Source organism: Falco punctatus (assembly GCF_963210335.1).
Source record: "Falco punctatus genome assembly, chromosome: 9".
NCBI lineage: Eukaryota > Metazoa > Chordata > Aves > Falconiformes > Falconidae > Falco > Falco punctatus.
Window position 1 is genome coordinate 52,253,871 of NC_137589.1, and position 12,720 is coordinate 52,266,590.

The following is a 12,720-nucleotide window of genomic DNA, read 5'->3' on the forward strand; positions in this document are numbered from 1 at the left end:
CAGGAGAACGGAGAGGAGTGTGAGAGCTCCGTCTGCTCCTATATTGTGTTTTGATTTACAGCAAAAAGTAAATTGAACAAACTGGTTTTTTCTGGAGCTTCTCTTACTTGTGAGAACCTCTCATAGCTTGGTTTGCAAGCTTCTGCGTCATTGCTTGGTATGTGTCAGGCCAGAGCTGGCTTTGCTGGAGTTTGTGAACCTCTGGGAGGAAAGGTGTCACTGTGATGGCAATACTCCATTGAACAGTGCCCACTGCTAACACACAGAGAGAATTTGTTCTAGGGCTTGAAAGCTTACTGGTGTTCCTGGCACCTCAGTTTCTACCTCTGCCCAGCATTTCTATCACCAATATAAACAGTGAACAACAACAGTATATGTCTGGCAAAGGCTATTCACTTTGTCCTCCTCTGGAGGCCACCATTTGAAGCTGTTTTAGATTATTTGCTCCGATCAGCTGCCGCTGCTCTGACTTACTGTTATTTCTATTGCCAGCGTAAGAAGTGATCCATCAGCAGTGCAACTGGTTGTTTTTTCTGAAACAGGAGCAGGGAATCATGTGTGTGAGAGCTCAACTATTGGGGAATGCTATGTTAACACCTAGAGAGACGCCATCACCAGAGCTGCAGGGGCGTTGGTGCCACCACGGGTACCGCTCTCACCCAGCACTGCGCTCTGAACGGGCTTGTCAGCAGACAGCGATGGCACTGTGCATAGCTAAGCTCTGTCAGCTGCACCTTGTAGGCAATGATAAAATGGATTTAGAGCACATGACTTCAGAAGAACAAATAGCAAAAATAAATGTCTTTTCTGTGATGCTGCTTGCAGGTCCTGCCTCAAGGCTGCAAGAAAACAGCTCGCCAAGCAGGAAGCTGCAAAGGTTTAGAAATGTTGTATTAACCCCCCCATCCCAACCACAGAGGGAACCCTGGGCCTGACTCCTTGCTCCTTTTCAAAATGACATGGTTATGCCAAATTTATGCCACCTTCACTTAGGACCTGATCCAGCATCCCTGAAGTAAACTTGAGTCCTTCAATTGCCTGTAGCTCAGGGTAAATCAGCAGCTCCTCCGATTTCTGCTGTTTCTCCCATTCCTCCGTCCCACTAGTAATAGCACTTTTTCTTCCCTGAAACAGTACAGCTTAGTCTGCGAAGTCAGCAACAGCTATCCTGCGTCTACTCTTGAACCCTGGTGAATGCCACCTCATTTCTCTAGTCCAGCTCTGCCCATGTTTCACTCTCTCCAGACAACCCAGTAGATACCTCCAGTTCCCTTACCCAGGTCTCTGCTTTAACGTTTCTCTTTCCTGCACCGACGACAAGCCACAAGCCTGCTGCAGCCCTGTCCAGCCGAGCTCTGGTCCCAGCAGGTCGGCTGAATTTGCAGTGCAGGGCACGGAGAGCAAGGAAAAACTCCCCTGGCACCCGAGCACACTCTGAGCTATCACACACAGCTGGGAGGAGGAGATGCTTTGCCCTAACTCAGCTCAGCACCATTTGGTAACTCAGCATCATGCTCCGGGTGGCAGCCATCTTCTAGGCGCGAGGAAGAACCGCAGGATTGAACCATGGTCTATGGGTCTAGCAAGAAGCCAGATCTTTCTGTGAACAAATATTCTCCCCTTCTGGGAAGCTGCTCTGCACAGCCTGGAAGGAAGTGGGCCAAGGTCCTTACGGTTGTTAAAAAAATCTCGTGATACTTTGCAAGAGGGATGGTGTAAATCAAACCACAGGGCACAAGCTACCTACCTCTGGGTAATTTATATTCTGCCTCACTAAGTTCATCTCTGCACTTTCAATGCATGAAGTGATTTTTCACTTCCCCTGTAGTATTTGCTGGCACGGAAAAGCTGCTGGGCTCTGTCCCAGAAGTAGCTGCATTTCATCACTGGGTAAAAGATTCCTGCATGCATGGGGCCAGATCCTCAGCAGAACTCGCCCTCGCCCCAGCGGCTCCGCAGCCGGGGGGATCCGGCCCCAGGCCATTCAGCTGCACCTGGGCTCCCTGGAGAAGAGAGCCCTGTTGTTATTTGGCTTCGCCACCCTCCCGCCCCCGTATTATTATTAGCGCTTGGCTCCCGCTGCGCGAGGCCAGGGAGGCGGGGGGAGGAGGGCGATGCGCATCGCTCCGCGCCCCTCCGCACCGCTCCGCACTGCTCCGCGCCCGCCGCCGCTGCGTGGAGCCACAGCGCCCCCTCCTGGGCACGGCCGCGCCGCCATCCCGCCGCCGCGGAGGGGCTGCGCGCTGGCGCAGCGGGACACGGGGCTGCCGGCGGCGGAGGGGTCCTTCCCACGGAGGAAGGGGGGGGTCCCTGCTTTTCCATCTGCGGATGTCGCGCCCCCAGGTGCTTTTGTGGCTCTTCACCCGCATTTCTGGTATCTAGTGATTTTTATTTTTTTTTTTATTTTTCCCCTCAATTATTTTTTCCTGGCTTCACAGCATCTCAGCATGGGCTGTAGATACCGCGTGTGCAGGGGGCCCTGGGTGCACTCTGGACATGCCCACCCATTGCTGGAGGTGGGCAGGGGGACGGGCAGGACACGCAGGTGCTGGGGCTGCAGTGCTTTCCCGAGCAGAGCCCCCCACGCAGGTGGGGCACCTGCCCCAGCAAAGGCGCGGATTGGGCTTTGGGCTGCTCCCCTGCACAGACACAGTGAGCACGATCTGCTGGCAGACCCCCTCCCACGCAGTGGTTAGCATCAGCCTTACACATATTTCCAATGGAGTAAATAAACAGCAGAGGTGAGGAGGGAACACAGACAATTAATTCTCTCTGCCATCTCTTTCGGGACACCTTGTACCTATAGCAAGCCAATTCACCATATGTTCCTCCTCTCCAAAGTTTTAACACAGACTTTGGTTGGCCTTGTTATATTCCTGCTCCTTGAGGGCTGCACGGGCTCCTCACTAGGCCCTATGGAAAGAGGGGGAGGGGAGGACAGTCGGAGGGGGATGTTGGTTAAATACATCTAACACCAGTGACATCACCTCCCCTGCGCATACTACACCGTTTCTGATGACAGGGGCTCGCAAAGGCATGGGATGGTTCGCACTCTAAGGCTGGGAGGGTTTTGCTCTGAACCAGGGTGATACTGAAGCGGAGCCTTGCGCTGTGTGTGTTTTAGCTACAGACGCGTTTGTGGCTTTGCTCACATCCACTCTCCCACACGGAAAAAAGCAAAGCAACTCTAGCAGGGCACTTCCCATACTCACAGGCTCCAGTTCTTGATCAGAGAGGCTGTGACGGGTATGGGATTGCCACCGCTCCCCGCTACCATTCCCCTGCTCCCCGCCTGCTGCTTGCCTGCCTTTCCAGTAGTGCAACCATTACCGAGTCCCGGGAACGTGCAAAGAGCAGTAAAACAAACGTAGGCACACAAAATGTAGCAGGCTTTTCTGCTGAGTCGCAAAGGGCTTTGGAGACAGACAAACCCCAAATCAATGCCTGGTACCAACTACAAGGGAGAAGACTACACTGGAGGAGCAAACCACCTACTGAGAGACCTGCAAAGAAGGCAGCATGTGTACGCTCGTGGGAACATCTGACTGTTTGATTAACATAATAAGAATATCAATGCAGTTATTTCTGCAGGTTACGGTGTGTGTTCATGTGCAGATCAAGCCTGTGTGTCTGAGTGCAGGGGAACTGCGGGGCTGCGTAGCTTGAAGAGGTGCTTGCATCCGTGGGAGAGAAACACCAAGATGCTGTGTTTAAGCATGGGGTGGACTGTACAAGTTTGACAGCATGTGTTTTGTGTGCTTAGCGTGTACATGTATGCGAGGGAGACAACTGCTTGTCTGTGTGGTGTGTGGGAGGGAGAGATTCCGGGTTTGTCTGTCTGTCACTCATAAGCAGATCTGATCAATCTTTTTCCTTTATAAGGAATTTTTTTTAAAAAAATAAATCTTTTCAGATTTCTTACACAAAAGCCTCATCTCCTCTTTACTCACTACCTCCTCCTCTCACCACCTCCCAAATACTTCTCTACAACTCTTGGGAAAGCAGCTTTACTGCCATTAACCAATTATTATTATGCACCCAGATGAGCAGCCAGAGTAAAGCATGAAGGACCCTTCTGTCCCACCTAGTGCAGATGTCAATCACGAGGATAAATTCATACAGCAAGACTGCCAGCATTTCATCTGCTGCTTGTTTCTCCCCATGACCAGGAGGCTGCATCTAAGAAGTGACACCCCCTCCCCTTCCCCACTCCTAAGTAAAAGCACAGAGGGACTCTCCAAAAGCAAAACACACACTCACACCTCCAGCCCTCCTCTCCTCGGATCCTCGCTGGGTCTTTAGACCTCGGGGATGATGTAATGGTGTGGAGATGCCCTCTGTCCCCCTATTCCCCATGGACTGGAAAAGGCGAAGTTACGCTCCACACCAGCCTCGCGATCAGCTTTGAGAGCTGAGCCAGGGAAAAGCAACCTCCTCCTGCACTGTGGGATGCAGCCCCCCCGCCATCGCTGCCCTCCCCTGGCTCTGCTGCTGCCTCCCAGTCCCCACCATAAGTAGAGGCAATCAGCCCCGTGTGGGATTCAAGGCGACAGACTTTCCTTTTCCTCCGTGATTCGCTTGTCACTTGCAAAAACGGAGCAGTGGATTAAGTGGAGATGACACCATCTCCTTGGGGACGGTTCCCCACCACCACCCGCTCCGGGATGTATCGATACTCCGGAATACAGATGGATGCTGGCTACCTCCCACCCCCACCTCCACCCCTGCCTAGCCACCAGCCCAGCCAAACCGGGGGGCTGAACCCCTATTAGTGGGCATCCTCCAGGGGCTGCGTCTTTCCCCAGTAAAAACCAGAGCTCCCAGTCTTCCCAGTTAGCAGCAAATTTCGGCCTCACGTTCACCGCACACACACGCACTATCACTAACTGGGCTGCGGGACTTCTGCCATCCAGCCCCCCCCCCCTCCCCCCCGCAACTCCGTGCTGCCCAGGGCTGGGGTGCAGGGCAGAGGCGCCGTGTGCGCGGCTGGGTGCGGAGGGGCCGCGGGTGCGTTACACAACGCGGCCGAGGCAGGACAGGGCACCGCAGCCGCAGCGCAGCGCTCGCCTTACCTGATGCTAATGTCCCTCTCTGGCGGAGATCTGCTCGCCCGCGGGTTTTATTCGGCTCGGTAGGAACTTGTGGGAGAGCTTCTCTGTCCAGCTTGCATACTGGGTGCTGGGCTGAGAATGCAGGCGTGAAAATCCTGGGGCTCTAGCAGTCCTTTTCATGCTCAGACAGAAAATCCCCTTCCTTGATCCAGATCGCGGGCATTAAGGGCAGAGGCAAAAAAAAAAAAAAAATTAAAAAAATCCTTTTTCCTCCCCTCTTCCTTTTTCCTTTTTCTTGCTAATTTCCCCCCCTTCCCTTATTCCTGTGCCCCCTCCCCCTCTTCTGCTGCTCAGTTCGTAGCCATCGGGGGAAGGAGCAGAGGCAGCAGGGAGAATGGAGAGGGGGTTAGAAATAAAAATGAAAAGGGCTCCAGGAGGGAAGCGAGAGGCTGGGCTTGCCACGGGGGGAGGGGCTTGGAGCGGTCTGGAGAGGATGAATGGGGAAGAGGAAAGCAGGGAGGAGCCCCAGCATGGCCATTTTATTCTAAGAAGTGTTTTGTACATAATTAGGGAAGGGGAGGGGCGGGGGGCAAAAGGGAGGGACTTAAGCTCTTGCCAGACGGAGCTTGGACCGTGGGAAGGGAGGATGAGACTGAAAAGGACCTCTGGATGGGGCTGTGGGGGGATCTAAACTTGTCTGCCCCCCCTGATTTGGGGAGGAGGCTGCAGTGGGACTGGGTGCCATTCCAGGCAGCCACCATCCATTTAATTTTTTTTTCTTCCCCCTCGCCTTTGATTTTCTGCTCAGCGGAGCCAGGCAGCAGGGACCGGATCGGCCGAGGAGGGAGCTGCCGGGGGGAGCAGCCTGTTCCCCGGCCTGGCTCCGCACTGGGGGGGTCCCACCTCCCCGAGGAGGGGGGGAAGGAGCCGCCCCCAGCCCCGCCGTGCGGGAGCGATTCAGCACCGCGGACAGCGCCGGCCCGGCCGGGCGGTGACGGACGCTGCGGGCCCGGGGCTCCGCGCTGCTCCGCGGCTCAGCCCCGCCTGCTCGGGCAGCGCCCGGGAGCGGCTGGGAGCGGGCCGGGCTGGCGAGCCGAGCCGAGCCGAGCCAGGCCGACCCGCCCCGGGGGGGCAGCGATCGAGCGGCGGAGCTCCCGGCCCGGCTGGGTCCGCCCGGCAGGGCTGACAAGTCCCTCCGCGGGGCTCGGATGGTAAACGAGGCTGGGGGTGCCTCAAGGGCATGACCCAGGCACGACAAACCTCAGCAAAGGCAAGCCAGCGCAGGAAGAGCCGTGCACAGTTCCTGCCACCCTGTGAGGTCTCTCACCAGGGACCCCTCAGACAAGACAGTCACAGTTGTGCCGTGGGGACACAGAAGGGAAAAAAACAGCCACCCTTTTCAGGGTATGTGGGGCAAGGAGGACAACGGGAGACACCCTCCTTCCATCCCCCTTCTCTGGCCTGCAAGGACACTCTGTCCTTCTCTCACCCATCCCCTGTGGCTACAGAACATTGTCTTAAGCTAAATCTTCAGCAAATCTTTCCTAAGCAGAATTAGAAGCTGTTTGGTTAAACTCCAAGCTGTTCTGATAGGGCTGAAGCTTAGCTTATCTCAGTTGCAGTGTACCCAAAGCTCCCAAGTTTTACTTTTTTCCAAGTGACTGTTCAGCTGCAAAGCACACTTGCCAGTAAGCCACCCCTGATTCTGTCACACTGTCTCAAATAAAAGGCTGAAATGATTCTCACAGATTTCCCCTGGTACAAGGCCACAGATGAATGGCTCACACCACAGCAGAGAAGACTGAGGGATCAGGTCTTATACAGAACATATAAACAAATGCAAAGCACACATTTAAGCAAATAAATGGTGTTTGGTGCTATCACTAGTGTATTCTTTCATTGGTGCTCTTGGCATTTACCAGAAATGGAGGAGGAGTCCTTCTGTCCTACATAAGGTTCTTTGAAATCAAAGCAAAGGCTCCGTGAACAATGTTGCATGGGATTTACCGATTAAACTAATGCAACAATATTGGCTGTCTTTCCTCACTACATCTGGAAGATTATTGTGTGATTGTGTCTAGCAGGACCTGGCACCCCCAGCCTGATACTTCATATTCCTGTGAAGTGAGAGCAGGAGAAAACAGGCAAGATGATGGCACCCAAAGGTCTCATGGACCTAGAGAACAACTGAAATATTCTCTACAAAGCAACACTTTCTTCCAGAAAGCCCATCATCAAACTCAAAGCACCAGTGTCCTGCCTGGAAATAAGAATTTCTATCAATATTATAAAAATGTAATAATAAGAGAACACAAAGCAAATCTAAGAGGGTAGTTTTGTTCATCATTTTCCTGTCCCAGAATGTCCCCATCCCCCCCGTCCCGTCCCGTCCCCCCTGCCTCCTTCATACATACACTATTGTTGCCTCTTTCCCAAAAGCTTTTACTGACTCTGTATCAAAAGAGGATTATTTGGTGCATTGAGTATTCAACATGTTCTCTTACAGTATTGTTGTGTTCAATGAGCTTTGCTCATCTGAATGGACACTCACTGCATAGTCCACTGGTTTAATTTGCTGCTTTGGAAACCTAAGCAGGTTACAGCATATTTAGCTATGTGTCTATTCTTATGTGTCAAAGATAAGGTTTCTGGATGCCATTTTTAAAAAACAAAATTATTTCACTTCACTAGCTTTCTCTTTTCAGTGGTCTCTTCTGTTTAGTTTTGGGTACTTCAACTCACCTTCTCCCTGCAATAAACAAAGCCTGAATCTTCACCTCAAATCAGCAAAGCTCCATTGAACAAGAATTTCTATTTTTTCTTCCAGTAAGGACTTTTTTTTTTTTAACTGTTAACCATTTTAGCATGTCCAATCCTCACACTTTTTTTTCCTCCTTCAACAGTTGTCTTAAACACAATGCTTACATTTTTTTAAACTACCATATTCTTCCCATGAAGGAAAAGAAACTAATAAATCAAGGGAGGATATGAAGAACAGAATTCACAATATACATGGTGTAAACGAGTCTCCCATTTGCAAGTGTTAGGCCAAGAAAAAAACCATTGTGGTGAGAATGGGGAAATAGTAATTTGGACTGTCTATTAGAAATTTAGGAAGACATCACATGAAAACAGAGACCTAGAAAGAAGAGAGAAGTGTCCATGTTCACCTAACAGCTGCCACAGAAATGAGAAAATTAGTTACTGTTGTGTGCTCCAAGCATGTTGCGGGTATGGGTTAACTACAGTATTCAACTAAACACTGCACAGCCACTTGCTCACTCGCCTCCACCCCACACTCCAGTGGGATGGGGTAAGAGGAAAGGCTGAGTAAGAGCAAGAAAACTTGGGAGTCAAGTGAAAAATTGTTAATAACTGAAGGAGCAGTGGAAGATGAAAAAAAGAAAAAAAACAAAACAAGTGATGCAATTATTCACTGCCTCCCATGGGCAGACCAATACCCAGCTAGTTCCAAAGCAAAAGATGGCTAACCTAACCGAAATCCCCTTCTCCCCCTTTTTACTGCTGAAGATGATTTTACATGGCATGGAATATCTCTTTGGTTAGCACAGGTCATCCGCCTAGTTGTGGGCCACCCAATCTCTTTCACACACCCCAGTCTATGTACTGGGGGAGCAGAAGCGAGAAACAGAGGTGGCCTTGGTGCTGTGCACACACTGCTCAGCAACAGCTAAACCATCAGCATATTAACCTGTTTGGTCACAGGTCTAAAACACAGAACCATATGAGCTGCTATAAAGGAAATTATCACAGACAGGCCAGTACAAAGTGCAGTACTCGTCCAAAAGGAGTTGTATGTGCCAAATGCATAAGGTGAATACTTCATTTCTATTTGTGATTCTACAGCAAAAACTCACTTCAGAGTCCCATGAGCTGGTGAAGATAATCAGACCCTCCTCTGAGTTCCTCTCATGCTACAGGCAAACTTTTTCTTTCCACATATCCTGTTGTGTTGCCCTCCTTGAGGATGCAGAATGTATTTCTGTCAAGGTTTTGCAGGCTTCATTGTTTATTACAGGCTAAAAATGGATTAAACTTGCTTTGTGAGCATTGTATTGATATTCTGGTGCTCTCCCAGTCTCCTGTGAAATGTATTTCCTCTTTCTCTTCTGCAAACAATATCACAGTATGTAGCGATCTTATTTAGACTGTGTTTTGTGTTGGTTGCAGAGATATCCAACCCCTAAGCACCAACCATATTCATTTGCTGTGGGTACCCTTTACAGGTGGGTGGGTGTCTCGCTGTTCACAAAGCAGGATGGGCAATACAAAGATGTTTTGATGGATGGTGGGAAGAAGCCTGGGAGTGGGCTCAAGTGTCAGGGCTAAGAGGCAAGGAGCTAGCAGAGATGGTTTCCATCATCCCCAGTGCAGAAAGAAAGGTTTACAGTCAAGGCTTGAGCAGGGGGTGAGGGAAAGGCTGGAAGCCCCTGCCAAGCTAAACAAAAATGTTGGCAGGTCCCTACAGAGTGGGAAGGAACAGTTGGGAATTGGTTGGGATTTTTTTTTCCTGAAAGGAGTTTCTGATAGCTGGCTCCTCTGCATTAAATCGAATCATCCTCAGTACAGCTCTAGAAGCCTGAAAGACTGAACTCACTAAACTTTCCAAGCAGGTGCTTCTCCATCTTTGCACTGCCCCTAAATTAACATATCCTGTATTTATCTTTTGAGATAAATCCCTATACAGGATCAAACTAACAGTGGAAGAAATGCCACAGCTTCAAAATTGAACTGCAGTTGTCCTAGACCCTCACCTTTCAGAACACTTGTTCCGAGCACCATGAGCTACTGGGGGTTTGCAGAATGAGATTGTCAGTCTCCTGAGATCTAACTCTCTGATTAGCTTTGTTAGTATTTTTCCTACTGGTCTTGGGTAGGAAGCAGAAGTCTTGTGAAAAAGAAATAATCATGGTTTGTCTCTCATAGAAGATTAAAATAAGACAGTGACCACCATAGGGTTAGTTCCAGGAAAATGTGGTGGGCAGAAAGAACAGTGAGAACTGATTGTTTCCCAGCTCAGAAGATTGTTTCCCAACTGTCTTTGATAGAAGGGTTTCTGGACAAGGCTAGGAGATGCAAGAATAATTATTTGATTCATTGAATTCATGGGGAATTAGAACAGGCCAGGCATTTGGCTTCCAGTATTTGTCTAAATATTCTCTCCAGTTAACAGAAAGGGGTAATTTTAACTCTACAGGTATAATCTTCCTGTTATCTTAGACACTATCTTTGACATGGGATGAATTTCCTTCTGAAATTAGCACGCTCTGTGTTAACTCTAAAGGGAAGCAGATCAGCAGCTTAGACTGAATTCCTAAATTGTAGATGGATGAAGCTAGAGGAGTTGAATACTTTCCTCTACAGCTTGCTGAGGTGCACGGGAGAGCAAGCAAATGAACCCATATCTGCTGATTTTCCCATCTTAGTCACAAATCCATCCTCTTTATTAGCAATCTTTCATATTCACCATTGTTACTATTGTCTGGTACCAAGTACTAGTCATCAGTATTCATCACCTGCAGCTTAGTTTCCTTCTGAACTTGGACTAAGGCTTTCAAAAGGGAACTACTTGTAACTCCCAACCCATCATGAGCTGTACACTGCACAGAAGGCTTCAAGCCTCACTCTGCCTCTGTCTGCAATCTCTGAGCACTTCAGACCACTCAAAAAAAAAAAATGTTGGTAGATGAAACCTGTGTGCAGTCAAATGCAGGGACTAGAATGTTCAGTTGAGCTTTTTTTCTCCCTTATTCCTCACTCTGATATATCTGTTCTTGCATCTGTTTCATATCTCCCAGGGCCCCAAAAATGTTCATTGCAAAGTAGAAGGCAAAGCAAGAGGCACTGATATCTCCCAACATTTATGAAGCAGGCATGAGAAAGAGATCTCTTAGCTTGATTAACAGGGGTGGCTGGAGGCAGTGGGCAGCCACTGTCATCCATAGCCTAAGCTAATTCAGAAGCATGTCAATGAGAGTTAGAGGGTCAGTGTTTCTTTTCGGTTTTGGCTGTGCTAAGGTCATACGAATGGATGTTAGTACAGAATAACGGTACCACCCACAGCATAAAAATCAAGTCATAACATGTTTACACATACTGACTGCATGACTGTTAAATTGATGCTGATATATAATAATTGTATAGGCAATTTTTTTCAGCTTCCGTAAGGGGTAGTTTTGTCATTTTCTTTCTGGATTACAAATAATGACCAAGCCATCTGGCTATCTACTATACAACAAAGGGGGCAAATTCCATTTTCTGGAGCCTGAGGACAGGACTCCAGGATAGGCCATCCAGTGTATTACAACAGATTCATGCAATAAAATTGCACTTTTTCATAAACAGTAGTATAGGTCAGAATGGACCATCCCCATTGTCTTCGGACAAACCAATATGCCGCTGTATTGGGTTTGTGTAGCAAGGTTTTGGTAGCAGCAGGGCTACAGGGGTGGCTTCTGTGAGAAGCTGCTAGAAGCTTCCCCTGTGTCCGGTAAAGACAATTCCAGATGGCTTCAAGACAGACCTGCCATTGGCCAAGGCCATCAGCAATGATGGTAGCACCTCGGGGATAATGTACTTAAGAAGAGGAAGAAGTTGCTGCCTGACAGCAATTGCAGTTGGAGAGAGGAGTGAGAATATGAGAGCAACAGCCCTGCAGGCCCCCAAGTGGGTGCAGGAGGAGGCAGGAGGTGCTCCAGGTGCTGGAGCAGAGAGATTCCCTGGCAGCCCATGATGAAGACCATGGTGAGGCAGGATGTGCCCCCCAGTCCATGGATCCCATAGGGGAGCAGATCCCCGCCCACAGCCTATGCAGGATCCCACGCTGGGGCAGGGCGATGCCTGAAGGAGGCTGTGACCCATGGGCAGCCCATGCTGGAGCAGCTCACCCATGAACCTTTTGTTATTTTTTCTCTTCACTGCCCAGCCGAGGAGAGGAGCGACAGAGCAGCTTTGCTGGGCACCTGGTGTCCAGCCAGGGTCAACCCACTACAGCCTGGCAAGTATCAAATATGGGAAAAGAAGTAAGAAATATCCCCCCACCCCCCCATCCCCCACTTCATATAATTTATTATATTTAGGAGAAAACTTGAATTTGAATTGCTAAGGAATGACATGGTTTAGAGTATGCTGTTACTCTGAGATAACTGCACTTTGCCTCAGGTATGCAGTGAGTCACAAGGTTGATAGCTGGTGCATACCAGCACCCTGAGAAGTGGGGTTATTGTTACCATACAGTAACCACATGCCTTGGGCAACATTATTTCTCACATACAATAGTGACTTTTCATCTTGTTAAGAAAAAAGTTGATGTGTTCGATTTTTAGGAACTATGTTGAAAGGCATATGTCTAAGTGCTTTACAAAAACTTGTTGCATAAACACAGCCTCTCAGGCTATTCTTACTATTGGTCAGAGCAGGAAAAAACAAATCAAGATATTCAGAATCTGTTTCCAGAAACACAGTCAACTAAACGAAGAACAAGCCATAGTCTACTCTATCTAGGTGTCTAGGACCAAGATCTTAGTGTGTAGCGTGAAACACAGCTGCCAGACTGTTCAGATGTAGCTCTTATGCCACAGTTTCCCAAGCAGCGTGTTAAAGCGTGTGTATAAAAACTCCATCTTGTTTATTTTATTTGGATGCTTCC

General features: G+C 49.2%; 1 protein-coding gene across 1 annotated transcript in view; it reads right to left on the reverse strand.

Annotated features, from left to right (window-relative positions):
- Nucleotides 1–7,414, reverse strand: part of BRINP1 (BMP/retinoic acid inducible neural specific 1) — an 86,415-nt gene extending 79,001 nt beyond the window's left edge. Inside the window, exon 1 of the mRNA XM_080402357.1 lies at nucleotides 5,073–7,414. The gene's annotated coding sequence lies outside the window, so the exon portion shown is untranslated. The remainder of the gene's footprint in view (nucleotides 1–5,072) is intronic.
- Nucleotides 7,415–12,720: the final 5,306 nt, after the last annotated feature.